The sequence below is a fragment of the Pteronotus mesoamericanus genome, unplaced genomic scaffold, assembly GCF_021234165.1.
Source record: "Pteronotus mesoamericanus isolate MK-2021 breed Mesoamerican mustached bat unplaced genomic scaffold, CSHL_Meso_final contig_50, whole genome shotgun sequence".
Lineage (NCBI taxonomy): Eukaryota > Metazoa > Chordata > Mammalia > Chiroptera > Mormoopidae > Pteronotus > Pteronotus mesoamericanus.
Window position 1 is genome coordinate 23,470,283 of NW_026555186.1, and position 18,995 is coordinate 23,489,277.

The 18,995-nt window shown below is 38.5% G+C and overlaps 1 pseudogene; it reads left to right on the plus strand.

Moving 5' to 3' along the window:
* The window catches only part of LOC129074738 (low molecular weight phosphotyrosine protein phosphatase-like), a 191,769-nt pseudogene that overhangs the window by 24,770 nt on the left and 148,004 nt on the right, over positions 1-18,995 (plus strand).

The following is an 18,995-nucleotide window of genomic DNA, read 5'->3' on the forward strand; positions in this document are numbered from 1 at the left end:
ATATCTATTAGAGTAAAAAGATCAGTGGTTGCCAGGGAACTCAGTGGGGAGAGAGGGAGGTAGGGGTGAATAGAGAAGCACAGGGGGTTTTTAGGGCAACGGAACTACTCTGTATGATAATAGTGGATACACCTCATTATACATTTGTCCAAACCAATAGACATGTACAACACAAAGAGTGAGCCCTAATCTAAATTATGGACTTTAGTTAATATATCACTATACATGCACCAATAATAAGAAATATCATGCACTAATGTAAGATGTTAATCATAGGAAATACGGGGGGAGGGTAAATTATGTAGCTCTCTGTATTTTTCTGCTCAATCTTTTTGTAAAACTGCTCTAAAAATTAGTCTACTGAGTAAAAATTTTTTAAAACCCTATTGATTGATTGTTTTCTATTGATGATGAGAAATGAATCCTCTGGGGATCTAGTTACTTTTTTCTAACAGGAAATGCTACTGACAATTAGAACTGTGAAGAGCCTTCCCACTGAATATTAAGTGCGAAGACAATATGGAATATGAATTTATGGGGCTGTCTGCCAATTGAGCCTCTTTCTTCTTCAGGGCCTTGATCTTTTCTAAAATAAAATCTGCCAGAAATTTCACACGCTATGAAAGCAAGATGGCTCCTCCCCACAAGCTCATGAGGGAAGTGCCCTCGTGACCTTGAACATAAACACAGACAGGGAAAGACAGAGTAAGTGGATCCCTTTCCCTTCTCCTGGGAATCTGAGTTGCACTCCTGAGGAACTTCCCAGCCAGCTGAAAGGCCTTTCTACTCAGCTAAGGGCATTTTAATGTATTTGCCTTATTAATCTTTGAATCTCTATTAAATGAGATACGCATTAAATGGCCCAGAGATGTAGAAGCTGAAAGAAGAATATTCTGGGCTGTATGGAGCAGCCCTGGAGAAAAATCAGTAAGGAGGCGGGGGAGAGAGGGAGAGAAATTGGGGGCGGGAACCGTGGGAAGAGTAAGAGACAAAGGCAGGTGGAGAGAGAATGAGAGTATTTTTTCCAAAATCTTAAAGCATAAATGTTTAAATGTATCAACGTGACTTGAACTCTGAGTTTACATGTGGGCATGTAGGGTCACCTGCTTGTATGGGAAAAGGCAGTTCATGGGAAGACCTGATACATTACCCTATTTGTTTCATTCTCACTAACTTAATTTTGCTCTTTTTCTTACCCCTCTCCACCAAGCTAATATACTTCCCAGTATTTTTCCCTGTGATCATTGTAAAAGTCTAATTAATTAGAACCAGCTTCCTGCCCATGAACCCTTTCTCAGAGCTCCCATCTTCCATAAAAAACTCTTCAAAGGACAGGTTACTACTTGATTCATTGTGATATTCAAGGTAACCTGGTAGTGTAGCTAATAGGCACTGGGTATCAAAAGAAAACTTAGAGAATCAAAAAATAAATAAGAACATTAAAGTTGGTAAGAAAATTAAAACTTCTCCAGTGTCATATGGTGGCAGATTTAGGAGGAAGACCCAAGTTTCTCAGAATCTGTGTTCTCTTATGTTTATAGGAGTGTCCTTTAAAATGAATACAAGTTTGTTTCAATCTTTTTTTAGTTCTCTTAAAAAAACATTATATTATTACAAAGCAGCATTTATTTATTTATTCATTCATTCACTCTATAAATATGTTTGAAGGACGCTCTGTGCCAGCACTATTAGTGCTAGCCATACAGAAATCAGTGGGGCAGGCTGGAGCCCTGCCCTGTCTAACAGAAAACATATTCATTATAGAAAATAAATAAGGGGGGATCAGTGGACAAAAACATAAATTGCACTCAGATCTTGCTCTCACAGAACTTAGGATCAATCAGAGAGAACATGAAGGGTACCAAGGAACTAGAATGAACGGTTGGAAAGAGGGGATACAACTAGATACTGAGAGTCTTAATTGCCCCATTTACCAAGGATGGGTTTTATTCTGCCCATAGCAAGGACTCACTGGAGGATTTTAAGCAGAAAAGTCATGGACTAAGATAGATGTTTTAGAGAATTTCTTCTAGAACAACAGAGGGTTGGTTGGATGAAAAAGACAGGTCAGTTTGCAAGGCATTCTGGGAGCCAGGGCAAGAAATGACAATGACTTGGATGAGGGAAAAAGCCACCATGGCTCCCACCAGCTATCCCCTTGGCCACATGTTTCACCAAAGCTGGCCCTCTGATCAGAGCAGCATGGGGCTGGGCAGTTACCTCAAGAAAGACACACAAGGCCCCTGCTCCAAAACATCCCTAACCTAAAGCCTATCATACCATTCCAGAAAAGAGGTGTTTGTTGGGTGGAGGCATTTAAAACTCCAAACACCCTTGAGAATCAGTGTAAGTCAGAATTGCAGGTCCAGAGGCTGCGCTCATGAAAAGTAGGGTCGAGACCCAGGTCCTTGCTGAACCCTCAAGTAAGAGAGAAACTCCAAACTCTTCCCCAAGCAGGACACTCTTACATGGACAACAGAGCTCCATGAATACTAATGAAGACAACCTACTTTGATTTCCTATAGAACGGGTGGACAAACTTTTCTGTAAAAGGCCAGAAAATAAACACTGTAGGCTTCATGGGCCATTCAAGTCTCTGTGGCAACTACTCTACTGCCAGGGACAACATTTAAATGGATGAGCTTGGCTGTGTTCCAATAGTTTCAGTTACCAAACCAGCAGTGGGACAGATTTGTCCCATAGCCATAATTTGTCCTCCCCCAACCCCTACCCCTCTATCCCTGACCTATAAGAATCATTGTCTGTAATCTTCCCGTAAAGACATACAGCGAGTACTCAAATAATATTTTGTTCAATGTCATTTCATTATAACATTGATGAGAAAAAAACTGTTTCCTGGTTGGGGCCCTTGTCTGTGTGGAGTTTGCACGTTCTCCCCATGTCTGTGTGGGGTTTTTTCTGGGGACTCCCATTTCTTCCCCACATCCCTAGGCTGGGCATGTTAGGTTCATTGACATGTCTACATTGTCCATGTGTGTGCATGTGCATGCATGTTGTGATGAAAGGGCGTCCTGTTCAGGATGGATTCCCACCTTGTACCTGAGCTGCCAGAATAGGCACAGCCACATGCGACTCAGGACTGGAATAATCAGGGTGGAAAATAATTATATTATTTGTTTTTATTATTCTTTCTTAAATGTTTGTATAGCTCACATTTATTTCAGTGTTTAATAAAAGAAGTGTTTTGGGTCTTTTTTTGGAAGTTTGGTGATATTTTTTGTGACCAGAAATATGTCATAGGAACTTAATTCTTGTTTATATCAATTAGCCTATGGTAAAACTGGTTTTGTTATATGCCATTTCACTTCAGGTCAGTTTCCAAGAATTTGCCACTGACATTAGTGAGGACTTACTCTATTTGCTTTACATTATTCCATTCACCCTTAACAAGTAAAAATATATTTCAGTAGAGTTGCTATTCTTGTTTTCTCGTTCCTTGATTCCTTGCTGTGAAGCTGATGAATACTACATTTCTCCAGAAAAAAAAAAATGTAGAATTCTATTTGATTTTAAGCATCTGTAAGCAGTGTTAAATAATAGAAAGCCATAGCATTTTACACTGAAAGAAGACTAAGAGATTTAATAACCCAACCCCCTTTCTTGGCATAAGGATCTGAAGCCAAAGAGGCAAAGGGACTTGCCCAAGGTCTTAAACCTTGCCAAGTTGTTCAAGTTATGCACAAGCTGATGAGCACTTTGTTCAGAGTTTGTCCCTCTATGCAACCATGCTCATACACATGTCCTGACTTCCTTTTTCTTGATGATTTATTTTACTTCATTTTGAAAAAGAAAGTAAAACAAAATTAGTCTTCAACAAAACACCAAAGAAGCAAATTTTGATGGCAGCCCAAACCAGTTAGCAAATCATCCTGTCTGAGGGCCATGGGCAAAGAAGCTCCAGTTACCAGACAGACACGCAGGGTATCAGGAGGAGGCTGAGAGCATCCCTGAAGTTCCCATTCTGGCAGAAGGTCAACCAGCTGTGATGTGCAGAAGAACAGATTTATATTTATTTTCTCAGAAGCATTCATGCTTCTCTCCTAGAACAGTTAGAATTAATTTGTTTGTTAAGTTAAAATCTCATTCTTCAGACAGAACTTCTAATACTATCCAAACTAACTGAGCTCTCATGTTAGTGGTAGAAATACCTATAAATTGCACAAGCAACTATAAGCCATGTGAACATCTGTTGGAACGAGGTGAGAACCAAACACTTAGAGCAGCAATCCCAGGAACAGGAATAGTCCCAATTACACCATTTCCTTTTTTTCATTTCCCTCTTTTCCCAAGGATTCCCATATTGCAACAAGGCCCAGGTGGGTATGAATAGGAATGACATATGCTAGTCTTGAGTTTAGATGTTCAAGATGAAATATTTAACCTTGCATTGAACATTTCCCTTGAATGCGAGTCATAAAAATGAATTACACAATGTCCATAATGACTCGTTCAGCAATGGCTCCTGGAAAGCAGGCATATTAACCTTACTCATTCTCTCAGTGTTCTTCCACTGAGCATTATGTCCTCTCTGCATTTTAAAAATTCTGAAATCTTCTTTCTAATGTACATTGTGTTACATCACACAAAAAGATCAGAAACTCTTTGTTAGTTGTTTCTGTCTTTGTACTTTGTATTTTTCTTGCCCTCCCTTTACCAGAATTACTTTATCCACACAGCCAACCTAGATCAGCATCAACTCTATCCCAGAGGATTGAGGCAATTCTAAAGGGTAAGCTCTCCTCTGGACAAGAGTTAGATGGTTTCAAAGACTTGTAGACCAGGGAAGGTCCCTGGGTTTCTACCACCTACCTTTGCCTCCTAGATGCCAGGCACTGCACTAAATTCTTTGTGTGAATTATCTCAATGAATCCTTCAAAACTCTATGAAATGAGTATATAATTAACTCTTATTTTAAGAGAGGGGCATTAAGACTTACAGAGGTTAAATAAATTGCCCAAGTTGTCAAAACTAATAAGTGGAGACACCAAGGATTCCAATCCATTTGGTCAGATAAGCTCACAATCTTAAATAACATGTAAACCTTCCAATTTTCCAAATGATGTGAGTAGAATTTTTTTTCCCAAATGCAACTCAAATTATATTATTCTCCTGCTCTGAATCCCTCAATGGCTTCTCATGTCTACAGAACTTTTTTTGAAATGTATTTTCCATAGACTAGCATTTAAAAGCCTCTGCCCTCCCCCATTTTCTCACCTTACATTTTTCTACTTGCTCTTTTCCTGGTTTGTGCCGTATGTACCAAGCTGCTTGCTTACAAATGTGATGCCTTATTTCACTCACACTGCTTCGCTTAGAGAACCCCCTCTCCCAGTCTTCCCAGAAGATACCTACTCATCAGCATTTGGTTCAGTCTTCTCCTCTTAAGGGCTTCTTTTTTTTAATAAAATTCTTTCCGGTTTCCATTCTTCATCCCCAGTTTTATCTTGTGCAGACCTTTGTAGTGGCGACTAGAACACACCATTTTGCCTCTCTAAAGTAGGCCCTATGCCTTATTTATCTGGTATCTTTAGTGCCTACTGCATGTACCTAGTAGGTGCCTAACCATAGTAAAACAGAGAGCTGCCATTAGTTAAGCATCTGCCATGTGTCCAGTTTGCATATATGTTCATAATCATATATGTCTGTATGTATGTCTATGCACACATATATGTATGTGTGTGTGTATGTACAGTCATGCTATTTATTATTACTCCCTTGCAGATCAGGAAGCTATTGATGCTTGATTGTAACTTGAAGAGATGATGAAAGTGACAGAGCTAGAATTTGAATCCAAGTTTAACTAACTTCAAAAGGGAAAGAAAGAAGGAAGGAAAGAAGGAAGAAAGGAAGGGACATATGATTTCAAACAAATGCAAATATTCTATATGAGATAGAGTGGTTAAATCACTCCCATTAAAAGAGCATACTTTGCAAATGAAGAGAGCAGGATTGGTGGAATCTTTCTTGGGGGCTTAACTGATAGTACCCTTCCTGGGACAAAATTCAAAGCGAACATGCCCGCTGCCCCATAACTATTTGTACAATACCACTTCCAGGAATAAGGAGGAAAGGAAAAAGAAGGAGCTCTTTAAAATTACAGTCCTTGCTGTGGAAGTGACTGTCATTTTTTCTCAACAAATGAACAAAAACCTTTATGGCAAACTAGAACTACTAAAGAAGTTTCTTAACCATTAAAAAAACCAACTTGCCCTCAACTTGGTAAACAATTCCTTTAGATTATTATAATTTGAGCGTGACATCTGTTTCCTGCCAGGACTCTGTTTGATACAGATAGGAACATATAATTCCCTGGGGAAGAAATTTGCATGGACAAAAATATATGAATAAGCAAATACACATGAAAACAACATGGGGTAACATGGCATAACTATCAGATTGGGATCAATTTCCAAGTTTGATAGTATAGAACTTAACAAGAATTTGGGAAAAGAGAATCTGGCAAATCGTGTTAGGAGTATTTTTGGGTGCTTTGAAGAGCAATTTGGCAATACATAGTGAAGTTGAAGCTGTCCCGCCATTTTACCTTAGAAATTCCACCTCCACAGATGTGCTTTAGGAAAATTCTTGCACAGGTGCCCAAGAAAACATGCACAAAATGTTTGCAGCAGCATTATTTGTTATATTTTCTCGTAAAAATAATTTAAATGTCCACCCAAACAGGTTAATAACTAATTATAAGATAGCTATACTGTGAAATTCTATGACAGTTTACGTGAATAAATCAAAGCTACTACATGGAATAGTAGTATGAGTAAGTTCTCAAAATTATAAATTTAAGATCAAGAAGCAAATTGCAGAGTGATATGAACAGTTTGATACTATTTGTGTAAATTTTTAAAACACAGGAAACAACACTGTTTTGCTAATGGAGACATCTGTAGGTATTTAGCACATTATAGCATGGACAGGGTGTTACCTCTAAGGAGAATAAAAAAAATAAAACTATAACTTTTATTTTTTAAAAATCTGAAACAGATATTGCAAACTGTTAATATTTGTTAATTTGGAGTGATAAGTACCTGGAGTTTTGCTATATTCAAATGTTTTATGTTCAATACATTTGAAAATTTTCAAAATAAAAATGTCCTTCAATCTAATACATGAACCCAACCCTCCAGAAAATCACATCTAGATGTGTATGTTAATAGCTGCAAAACGGGACGGGACACATTATGAATACATTCTGGAGGAGTTCAAGGCTGCAACAGGCATCGCACACCCAACTGAACAGGAGCAGCAGAATTGGCCCTCTTGGTCATCTAACCACATGTTCCGTTAATGAGCAAATTGAGGCCACCAAAGGTGATGGGCTGCTAGTTAATGACTGAATGGGCACCTGAGTTGGGTTAAGTTAATTAACAAGGAGGCTACTGGACTGAGTTGCCTGTAATTCTTCAAGGTTACAAAAGTGAAACCTAAGGGTAATCAATCAAAAACAGCCACCTAGGTGCTAAGCTATAGCCAACCAACAATTTCCTTGCTTTGTTTCTGCCTTTTCTCCATAATAGTCTCTCCCCCAGCTCTGGCTGGTGGAATGTTCATAACCACCTCTAGTTTGGTTCTGCCCAATTTGAATCTACGTTTGCTCAGATATACTTAAAATTTTTAATATGACTCGGTTTATTTTTTAACATTCATACAACTATTCTTCCATGATCTTGTGCTTCTTCTCATAATCAAAACCAGGGAAGGAAAATACTTAGTACTTGCCCAGTGAAAGCTCCTTATGTTATTTATTTATTACTTTGTCATATTTGTAGCAAAAGAAATGAAAAGGAGTAAATTGAAATAAAAGATCATTCCTGTTGTCTGAAAGGGAAAGAAGAAATTGTTATTTTCTGAAAGCATTTCTGAACTGAATGACAAATCTCAAATTCCAAAAATCACCTTATCCTTTGTGTTTGTGTCTAGCTGATCGTGGAGGAAAAAATGGCTTGAAAGCAACCGGGCCACTAAAAGGCATTTTCCATCATTGTTCTTTCCAGTATTCAAGTGTAAGGGCTGCTGATGCAGGCCAGCATTCACAGTTTCTCCCCACCACATACTCAGTCAGGCCACACCTGAGATGACCAAGGTCACAGCATCAGCTCTGTTGTCTCCTCTCTCTGCATCACTTCTTATGGGCTGGTATTGGTTTTCCCCCACTTCCCTTCTGGTCCACATCTTAATCACCATCACAAAATGGGATTCTTCTCCAACATGTAAGTGGAATAGGGGCAGCTAAAGTTAGGTGGTTATTGCCCCATTTGAGAGGGACGCAGAAGGCCATCTAGAAAGGTTTAACATATCTGCCATGGGAGGAAATTCATGCTATAAGTCATGCTGGGTCTTGGAAGAAAGTCGAGGAGTGTGGTGCTCTAAGTGAGAAGGTCAGTGTCCAAAGGAGACTGTGAAAGCCTGATGTGATCAGGACTGGCAAGGCCTGAGGAGTTGGCCAAAGATGGAGGGGGCAATGCCACGAGTCCAGATGGTCCATCCATTTTGAAGCAGGACATCAGCCAGTGGCTGGAATACTGGGGATGAGGCTAGTCTCTCAGCAGATGAAAGAATGAAAAGCCCATCAGGTGCAAGGCTGGCTTGAAGTCACAACACCACTGAACCTCAAGAATGAGTGGGTGTAAGTCAGGAAGCCAAGGGAGCATTGAGGAGGTGGATTACAGAGTGATGGCTGTGGAGTGCCCAGGGCTCATCTCTGGCGCATGGACTCTGGGCTCAGGGAAACCAGGCTACGTCCAGAGTCCAACCACGGAAAGACTGAGGCAACTGATAACCTACCTGCCTTGGTCAGGAATCGCTCATCCACTGGGCAGGGCTTTCCCTTCAGAGAAAAGATTATCTGAGCTGCAGCCTGAGAGGCAGAGGAAGGCAAGCTCGAACCATGAGGAGTCTCCCAAGCATGGCAGACTGGGCTTCCTTCCTAGAATTGAAAAATAAATCTATCCTACCATGGAGGTAATACCAGGTATGACCATTTTAAATAAATATTAAAATGACCCCAAACACCTTACGCTATAAAAGGTAGAAAGGGCAGCTGCTGCTTCCCTAGTAATGTTGAATTTTGGTCTATGACACTGACATTTTTACGTGTAAAAAATTAGCCATTTATCTGTGATTTCATATGATTCAATCTTAGTCAACCTCTTACCAGTCTTGCACAATATGAACTCGGTTAGTGGGAAATATGGTGACCTTTTCAGCTGTCATTAAAGTGAACTTTCCTGGGTGATTCATTTTCTCCATTGTAAAATGGAGATAGTGATCCACACTGCTCAGCCTTAAGCAGAATTGCTTTAAAACATAATCATCATCATTGTCATTATCATCATCAATCACTGAAAGAGAATATGGGATCAAATTATTCTCATGTTAATATTATAGATTGAATATTATAACACTTGTGGGTGTCATCGTGATTAATGTTAGTGTGAATGGAGGCAAGCTATCAAAGTCATGTCACTCCACCCCCTTCCCCAAACGGCCGCGGCCTGCGTATCCAGGTGCCTTTCCTACCTGGTACAGGCCAGCCATTTTGAGACAGGGGTTATTTAGAACCACATTCTTTCCTAAGGGCCTCCTTGGTGTCTCGTCCCGAGCCACCCTGGGTACTTGGAAGCCTTATGTTAACTTTCTGTATCACAAGGGCATAGCTATCAAAAGAGGAAAAAGTGAGGTCTGCAAAAAAACCTCTCCAGCTTACCAGGCCTGGAAAGAATCTCCCTTCCATGAAAGACAGAACTCCTGTCCTTGTCTGCTCCATTCCCTGCTTAAGGATTCCCTATGATCCAGGAAGGCCCTTAGTCCGTGGCCGTGTGGGGGTTATTATTCCCAATTACATTACCCATCTTTCAGAGGAGGAAGAGCAAGCAGGACAGCACATTACTCGGACAATTCCTTTCCGGCCCCTTGCCTTTTCTGCTTACCATGGGACAGCAGCAACTATGTTAGGGCTGCTATAAACTTTCAGTTAAGTGGCAGCCCAGTGATAATAACAACAAAGCTGCATTCCTCAAATACAGATTCATCATGTGGGCATCTCCGCAAGAATGGTGGGGGTTTCGTGCACAGACTCTGCTGGAGTCCCAGCAGGCAATGACCAAGCACATACCGGGCAGCGCTTCTCCTATTCTCTTCCTGAGTTACTGTCACACACAGCAGCTGGGATCCCAGCCCAGGCTGGACAGAAAAGGTGGAGGCTCGGGCCAGAGAAGCAGGAGTACACTTAGGTGAAGAAGAGGACTAGGAAATGCAACACCCCCCTCCCCACATATACACACAGACTTACACTCATACATACACTTGTCATCTGCCCTCATGGCAGGGCAATGAAAGACATCCCCAGACTGAACATGCAAGTCATGAAGGGAATTGGGATTAATCTGGAACAAACAGAATCACTAAACTGTATTCCCAATATTTATAAAGCAAAGCCAAATTCCCAAAATTAGCGCTAACCTTCTTTCCCCTATACTCCTGTTCCATTTGCCTATTTGAACACCCTCGTCTGGCCAGCCACATATGGCTTGAAATACATCAGTACCATTCTTTCCTACCAACTTTTACTTTGTCATTCTTCCCAACCTTTTAGAAAATATTCAGTCTCCCCTCCAAATGTATTCAGCATAGTTTTGGAAGTCCTAGCCACAACAATTAAGTAAGAAAAGGAAATAAGAGGTTTCTAAACTGAAGTAAAATTATCACTATTTGCCAATGATAAGATACTACATAGAGAAAACCTAAAAGACTCCACCAAAAAAAATTAGAGCTAATACATAAATTTAATAAAGTCACAAAATACAAAATTAACATACAGGAATTTATTGCATTTCCATATACTAATCACAAGCTATTAGAAAGAGAAATTAAGAAAACAATTCCATTTACAATTGCATCAAAAAGAATAAAATACCTAAGAATAAATATAACCAAGGAGGTAAAAGACCTATACTCTGAAAACTAGAACACAGTGATGAAAGAAATTAAAAATGACATAAATAAATGGAAGGATAAACCATGCTTATTGATTGAAAGATTTATTATTGTTAAAATGTCTAAATAACTCCAAACAATCTATAGATTCAATGCAAATTCTATTAAACCACGGAACTAGAAAAACGAATCCTAAAATTTGTATGGAACTACAAAAAATCCCAAATAACAAATAATTCTGAGAAAAAACAACAAATCTGGAGGTATCATGTTCTCTGTTACATACTACAAAGTTACAGTAATCAAAACAGTATGGCACTGGCATGAAAACAGACACATAAATCAACGGGATAGAAGAGAATGCCCAGAATTAAATCCACATATATATGGCCAATTAATCTCTGACAAAGTAGACAAGAAGAGCAAGGGAATAGACAGTCTTTTCAATAAATGGTGTTGGGAAAACTGGACAGCTACATGCAAAAGAACAAAAATGGGCCACTATTTTATACCACATAAAAAAATAAATTTAAAATGATTAAAGACTTGAATGTAAGACCTGAAACCATAAAACTACTAGAAGAAAATACAGGCAGGAAGCTATTTGACATCAGTCTTAGAGATAGATACACGGTTACATCAAACTAAAAAGCTTCTGCACAGCAAAGGAAATCATAAACAAAACAAAACAAAAAAACCCTACTGAGTGGGAGAAGATATTTGCTAATTATACAGATAAACTATAGAAAGAACTTACAGAATTTAATATCAAAAAACAACCCAATTAAAAACAGGCAGAAAACTTGGATAGACATTTTTCCAAGAAGACATACAGATAGCCAACAGGCACATTTAAAAATCTTTAATATTACTAATAATCAGAGAACTGTAAACAAAAACCACAATGAGATACCACCTCATACCTGTGAGAATGGCCATTATCAAAAAGACAACAAAGAACAAGTATTAGCAAGGACGTGTGGGAAAGGGAACCCACTATTGATGGGAATACAAAATGGTGCACCCACAAGGCAAACAGTATGAAGGTACCTCAAAAAATAAAAATAGAACTGTCAAAGATCCAACAATTCCACTTTTGGGTACACACATACATCAGAGATATTGCAGGTACAGCTGCAGACCACCACAATAAAGCATATATAATAATAAAATGAGTCACACAAATCTTTTGTTTTCCCAGTGCATATAAAAATTATGTTTATACTATACTATCAATTAAGTGTGCAATAGCATTATGTGTAAACAAACAATATACATACCTTAATTAAAACACTTGCTAAACAATGGCTAGCATTATTTTTTAACAGTGAAGTGCAGCAAGTCATAATCTTTTGCTGGTGAGGATCTTGTCTTTATGCTGATAAAACACAGTATCTGTGAAGTGCAACAAAGCAGGGCACAGTGAAAAGGAGGAATGCTTGTATTTATCCAAAAAAAAACAAAACACTAATTCAAAGAGATATATGAACTCTTATTTATATTCATTGTAGCATCATTTGCAATAGTAAAGATATGGAAGCAACCTAAGTGTCCATTGATAGGTTAATGAATAAAGAAAAGGCAGTTATATATGGAAACACACACACACACACACACACACACACACACACACACACAGGACTATTACTCAGCCATAAAAAAGAATACAATCTTGCCATTTGAGAGCATGTATAGTCCTAAAGGACAATTATGCTAAGTAAAATAAGTCAGAGAGAGAAAGACAGATATTGTATGATTCCACTTATATGTCAAATTTAAAAAGCAAAACAAATGAACAAAATAAAACAGAAGCAGACTCATATATACAGGAAACAAACTGATGGTTATTAGAGCAAGGAAGAGTTGGGAAGGAGGTGAAATAGGTGAAGGGGATTAAGAGGTACAAACTTCCAGTTATAGAGTAAGTCACAAAGGTATAAAGCACAGCACAGGGGATACAGCCAATATACTCTAATAGCTTCGTACCGTGACCAATGACGGTAACTAGACCTATAATGGGGATCATTTCATAATGTACTTGAATATCAAATCACTCTAGTATACACCTGAAACTAATAGAATACTGTATGTCAATTACATTTTTTTTAATAAAAAGAGAAAACTAATCTCCATATTCATCCATGGACCTGGAGATTATCACACTAAGTTAAATAAGCCAGTCAGATAAAGACAAATACCATATGACCTCACTTACACGTGGAATCTAATGAGCAAAATAAACCAACAAACAAAACAGAGACAGAGACATGGACACATGGAAGAGACTGACAGCTTTCCAGGGGAGGGGCGATTGGATGAAAGAAGGTGAAGGGATTAGTCAAGGAATAAACCTGCACAACTCGTCAACACAGACAACAATGTGGGGAGGGCCAGAGTAGAGGGAAGGTGGAAGCTGGGTGCAGACCAGCAAAGGGAGCTAAAATGGGGGCTCTGTGATAATGTCAACAATAAAAATGAAGGGAAAAAAAAAAGAGGAAAACTATTTCCTATCTCTGTTGGAGTGAACAGACTTATCCTATCTTTAACTAAACATCTGTTTTCATGTGTAATTTTAATTTTGTAGTTTGTCATTTCAATTAGTGATATTGATTTTATTTTAGTATTGTTCAATTACATTTGTCTCCATTTTTAAAATGTTTAAAATTATGCTGGTTTTATTATTTTTCACTGAGTAAAGCTTAGGGATATACCAAAAATGAAATAAAATAAAAAACTGGGGTGGCATGGTGAAAATGAAAATATGTAACAAGATAACTAGAATGGAGGTCTTATTTCTTATTTTATTATCTAAGGCCTAACCAGAGTTTCTCAATCTTCATGCTACTGACATTTGGAGCCTAATAATTCTTTATTGAGGGGGGCTTTCTTGTGCATTATTATAGAATGTTTAGCAGCATCCCTGAACTGAGTATTAGATGCCAGAGGCACCGCTATCCCAGTTGTGACAACGAAAAATGTCTCCACACACTGCCCAAAGCCCTGGTGGGTCCCGCGAAGGGGTGGGAACGAAACTGAAGCACTGGCTGGCCATAGCTCATGAAATGCCTTGAATTTGTTTTCTTGCTGCTCTATCATTAAATGCATACATACACATGATATTGACATTAAAGCAGATACAAATCTAATGTTATGTGGGACATATTTTCCCAAGGCACTAAAAAGTGACTGAGTAAAACTCAGTGCCCTACAAGCCAATCCCCAGGGCCTAAGAGTGAGGAAGGCAGACCCCAAAGGGCAGAATCTGCTCTCAATGTCTATTTTGTGTCTTTGGAGAATTTCTTTAATATTCAACAGCTGTAAATCAGTAAAACCCTCAAGACAACCTCCTGGGATAGTTGGTGCCTGCTTATCTAACTAGGGCTCACTGGAATTCATGGTCACATTCCCAATGTCCACATCCTCCTCGCAGTTCATAGTTCCAAATTCCTATTCCCATGTGACTGCAGTATTGTAGCCTCCTCCCTACATAACCTTTGAGTAGATTAAGACCAAGAAGTCAAAGGAATTTCACCTCTTCCTTTCTTGTAGGTGTGCCAAAGAGGCAGTGTCCCAGATCAGGCTGAGGTGAATAATCACCCTCTGAATGATAGCATGTGGAATGTGCCTTAGGAATTATTCTTAAATAAGATCTGAAAGGCCAGAGCATATCTGCCCCTAGCATCCACCATTTCATAGAAATAATGCTTCCTTCTGGGTTTTTTTAAGTAAGGATGAAGCAACAATGAACTTAGGTCTAGAAACATATACTTACTGTTCTATTGGGAAGCTCATGAGTTCATGAGGAAACATAGATGGAGGACTTGGTTCCTGTGAAGCCCACTTGATTGTAAGCTCCCTGAAGGTAAGGGAACACTAAATCCTGCCCCTTAAGGTATCTCCAGCCTTAGCACAGTGGTTAGCATGTAGATGTAATGTCCAATAAGCATTTGCTGATTAGTAATTTCAATAAAACACTTTCCTTAATTTTTGGTTCAACTTTGAAACGTGATTTGATAAAAAAAATTTACATTATTATAACTTACATATTAGAATATGTTTTATAATATAAAATAATATACTTATATTATATATTAATTTATATAATACATTTTAATGAATTAAATTTATTTTTAATTATAGAATTTAATATAAAGGGGAAAAATCAAACCGAGCGTTGCTATATGTCTAGCACTCTACGAAGTTCTTTCTCATATTTCATTTTAGTTTAGACTTCTCTATATGTTCTCTATTAAACCCTGAAGCTACATTAAGAATAACTATTGTTTATCCCAAAAGAGCTACACAATGAGTCAAAAATGAGATTGTTTATTAAGCATCTATTCTTTAATTTACTCATTTTTTAAATTTATTTGACAATCAAATACATATCATAACATCTATTCTCTGTAAGTCTATTTTTAAGACCTAGGGATACAAGAAAGAATAAAATATAGCCCGTACCTCAAGAAACTTATAGCCTAGTGTAAAAGATAGAAACTGAAGTATATAAATTAGAATGCGTCATGGTAAGCAGCATGGAGACGCACAAAGCATCACAGATGGCTAGAGGAAGGCACCTAAAGGAGCCATGAACAGGCGAAAAGATGTCAAGACAGGTTAATGGCAGAAAAGGCCGCTGAGATGAGTCACTGCTGCGCAATGAGAAGTAACCAAATAAAGGGAATAAGAGTGGAGAGAGTGTATGTGTTTCAGGCTGATGCAACTGCTCAAAATAAAGGCATGGATTCAAAAAACACGGGCAGGAAATTGCAAAAAAGTTTGGAACTTCTGGGCATTAGGTATCAGTAGGGATATGATGAAAGGCAAGGATGGGAACTGGAGATAAGGGCCAGAACTTGGGGGCGTCTGGGCTTCTTCCCGAGTAGAGGAGAACCCTGGAAGTGGTGGAAGCAGAAGAACAATGGGAAAAATATTAGGGTATAACTTTCAGCCATTATGGTGAGAATAATCTAGTGAATCTGAGTTCTGCTCTATAGAAGAGAACATGTATTTTTCTTTCCACCTGTTTTCCATGAATATTTTCTATACCCACTTACAGTAATGAACGTCAAACTGTGATAAAGCACCCAGATCAATAAACACATGGCTGTATAGAATCAGGTCATTCTAATGGAAAAGCCCCCTGACTCTTTGACAAAGCACTCTGCTGAGTCAGAGCGTTCAGCTGTCTTGGTACTGTTCTGGGAGACAGGTTTGTGTGCTTGCTAGTTCACTTTAACTGCAGTGGGGTGAGAGGGATCAGGCCCGCCTAGAACAGAAGGTCAGTGAGGAGGCTGTGGTTGTAGTGAAGGAGGAGGTGAAGGAGGCTATAAATGAGCGGCTTTGGTAGGGGAAGAAGCAGCAGAGTCACAGATACTTTTGACATCAGGGTTCTTTTTAATCTAGTTCATAAATGTCTGTGAAATTGCTTCTAGGAACCCATGAACCCCCTGACATTGAAGCATGTGTGTGTTTTTCTGTGGAAGGAGACCATCACTTCAACAGATGCTCAAGATTTTCATTTACAGGAAGATTCTGGAACACGATTTCACCTCCTACACAAAGCTCCTGATCCTAGTCATCCAAATGGTGTCTTCATTCTGACTAGCCACAGGTGTCTGCTGATAGGTAGTGGTTTAGATTCTGCTAATAAAAGTAATAGGATTTTAATTTTGCCAAGGAAAATAGCCCTCCTCAATAACATAGCAAAGTCTTGTCACTGAGGTTAAGATTAGTGAACTGAATAATAATCACTGCTCTTGGTCTCATTTCTTCCATCCTTATAGTAGGCATGCATGATTTTCATCAGAGAAAAAGTTCTGGATACCTATGCCACTAACACCGTCTGTATGGTCAGACACAAATTAGAAACGTGACTTGCTCTTTGTTCTTGTGGTCTTTCATACAGACACCCCATCTCTAGTGAGAAATGATCATCTGTTTAATCTTGGATTCAGTGAGTTCTACACAGCTAACAGATATTTCTGTGGCCCAATCCATTAGCTCTACCTTCTGCGATGTTCATCATGGCAGATACAGACAAGGGCAGTGACACATTTCAAAAGACGCTTTGGGGAAAAAATATTAGGGTATAACTTTCAGCCATTATGGTGAGAATAATCTAGTGAATCTGAGTTCTGCTCTATAGAAGAGAGCATGTATTTTTCTTTCCACCTGTTTTCCATGAATATTTTCTATACCCACTTACAGTAATGAATGTCAAACTGTGATAAAGCACCCAGATCAATAAACACATGGCTGTATAGAATCAGGTCATTCTAATGGAAAAGCCCCCTGACTCTTTGACAAAGCACTCTGCTGAGTCAGAGCGTTCACTCCTCGGTACTGTTCTGGGAGATAGGGTGACTCAAAAGGCAGACAGTGCTCCAATCCAACATGTCTGGGAACAAGACAACACATTGGTAGGCCCCTTTTCTCTGTGTTTAGTAAGAAATATATACAGTCCAGGCAAGTATATTTACATGAAAATCAAGGGCTGTAAAATATAGGCTAGAGCAGCTTTGCTAACGCTTCCCTGTGTGATCTCCTGTAGACTGTTGTATGTCACAGGAAGGAAATATGAGCCGGCACCTAGAGCCAAGGGATACAGTTTGTTATTGCTGCCACGTCATGCTGCATGACCTTTGGCAGGGAGTACGATGGGGCTGAAACACTTGTTTAGAGAGTAACTTTATAAGCTTCTTTATACCTGGTATCTACATTATGCTGTATTCAATCTTATCCTAAATGTTTCTCAGGTTATTCCATACTTGGCTTTACCTATTGACATCATCTGCAAAATAGTGGGAAATGGCCATGTCCAACCTGATGTTTCCTACGTAAGATAACAAATGTCTTACAGATACTGAGGGCAAAGAGAGAGGAAGATTTTGTGGATAATTCTCAGCTTTTTGGAGAATCAGCTTTAACTTCTCACATTTGTTATGACCACCTCCAGGTTCAGAGTATTATGAAAATATTTTTTAATTTAGTTACTGTATATAGTTATTGATAGAAAGTAGGAAATTTTTGTAGTACTGAGAATGTGTATGTGTGTACATACAGCATTAAGTTCCTCTCTGCAAAATGCCTAAGAGAACAGAACAAAGCATTAACTAATATGGTGAACACATACTGGGGGCTAAGAGAGAGGATACACACATATGCACATAATTAACACATAATATTATTGTATCTTCTAGGCACCCTCTCATCTCCCTACTCATGTTTATATTAATATTAGAAACATGATATATGTTACATAAATACTAAAATACATTACAAATTTAGATGTACCATGGTAGTATGTATTAATCGTGTATTTATACATATATTATGTATATATAGTTGTATATAGTATGTACATACACATACATATGCCTATATATGTATGTATGTATATATTTCTCTGCATATATATACTCTTTTAGAAGTTGTGCTATTACAATTCACCAAAATACTTCACTGACTTTACCCCAGAGCTGACCCAAGCAGAAAAGCTTTGATTCTCTTCTCCCTTGTTCCCTTGTGCTTAAGGGCCTCCTAGGAACAAACTAGATTAATTTTTCAGGAAGTAATGAGCTAAACATGACCCTAATGACAGAAAGAGCACATACTTCCAAGTGTCATATCACTCTCTGCATTATGCACATGCAAAATAGGAAAGTAAATGCATGTACCCAGGTGCCCCAAAGATACAACACAATTCCTTTGGAATTTGTGATCATCAGGCTGAACCAGAGTTTACCCTTGCATATCCTAACAAAGAAAGGACATGTTTAACCAATTAACATATCATTTATTATATCATTATATATGGCATTATATATTATTATTATATATTACTATAACTGAAGTTTAGGGGTGCTTTGATAAAGACAAGATTTATAGTCACCACACCTTGTTTGAATCCCAGCTCTGCTGCTTGTTGTGGGTATGGAGGACCTTCTAACTCACTTCTGAGAGTGATTCTCATAGGGGAGTAAGTTGATAAAAAAAAAAAAAAAGCCTACTGGCTGTATGGGCTG